Genomic DNA, 1,419 nt, shown 5'->3' on the forward strand with positions numbered 1-1,419 from the left:
GGGACACCGCGTATTGCTCACGTATAGACGAGACAGTGTGAGTCAAGCGTTTTCTTAGTGTGTGTCACACGTATTTTAGGACGGCATTTCTGTCCAGACGTCTTATAATGCTATTTCTCTCGTTCTTACGTTTGCGATAGAGGATGGAAGATCGCCGCGACTCCCACCACTATTCCCTCTCCAAGCGTCCGACGATCGTATACCGCTAGCTCTCTCCGCCACTCCGTGCTGCTCATGGCTCACCTACACGCAGCAGTGTATGAGTGACGCGTTATCGTGTGCGAGTCACACGGATATTCGGACGGCATTAACGCCGGTGCGTGTACACACTATTTGATTAATATACTTTAGAACTTGTTATTATGACATAATATCTCTTCGAACAAATTCTCTTATGCATACGCGTTTACTGTTGACAAGACGACAAATTAAAGACAATAAATTATTAAGCCAAAATAATTAAGCCGAAACACTAACCGAAATGTTTCGATTTCCCGCAAAATTATTAAATCAAGATCCGGACCAGAGCGTTTTGAGATTTCGCTAAATAATTCAGCCGAGTTTTGACCCAATGTGTTTTGAGACTCCACTAAATTACTGAGCCGAGATTCAACCGAAATGTTTCGTGTTTTCGCTAAATTATTAAGCCGGGATTCAAACAGATGTGTTTTATGTTTCCACTAAATTATTAAGCAGAGATTCGACCTCAAATATTTTGAGTTTTCGCTAATTTATTACGGCGAATTAGTTAAGCCTGGGATAAATTTTTAAGTCTCATTCCACTCTCTCAGCAGCACCCTCAGAATTTTGAAAATAATTTCCCAATATCTCAAAGTCGCGCACATTACATTTGATCCATCGTAGCAGTATATTCGAATCATCGCATATGCGCAGTGGTCCTATCCTGCATATGGGACGGAAGTCGATCCTGTTAAAACAGATACCGCATAAGCCTAAAGTCGGTCATGTTATGGCAGGTTATATAGCGTTAGCATGTAAAGTACATCTGAGAGAGTTTTCTAGGGTTTTTTAAAGAAACATTCGCAGTTGAAAATGTGTATTTTCGAAAATTACGTTAGATGCGCTTATTTCGTTCTACATCGTATCCTGCGTTATAATGTGTGTTTGTCTCCCTCCACTCTCTCAGCAGAATATTGAAAATAATTTTCCAATACCTCAAAGACGCACCCATAACGTTAGATCCATCATTGTAGCAGTATTGGTATTCTCGCGCATGCACAGTTGTACTTATTCTGCTCCCAGGCCGAAGGTAGGCTGCGTTATGGTAAGTTATAGGTTATTTCGCGTTAGCGTAGAGAGCACTATTTCGGATAGTTTTTTAGGGTTTTCTAAAGAAACATTCGCCTTTGAAAAGGTCTATTTTTGAAAATTACGTCAGATATGCTTATTTCGTTCTGT

Source organism: Odontomachus brunneus, unplaced genomic scaffold (genome assembly GCF_010583005.1).
Source record: "Odontomachus brunneus isolate Ranch 3 - 2012 unplaced genomic scaffold, Obru_v1 Obru_scaffold_196, whole genome shotgun sequence".
Lineage (NCBI taxonomy): Eukaryota > Metazoa > Arthropoda > Insecta > Hymenoptera > Formicidae > Odontomachus > Odontomachus brunneus.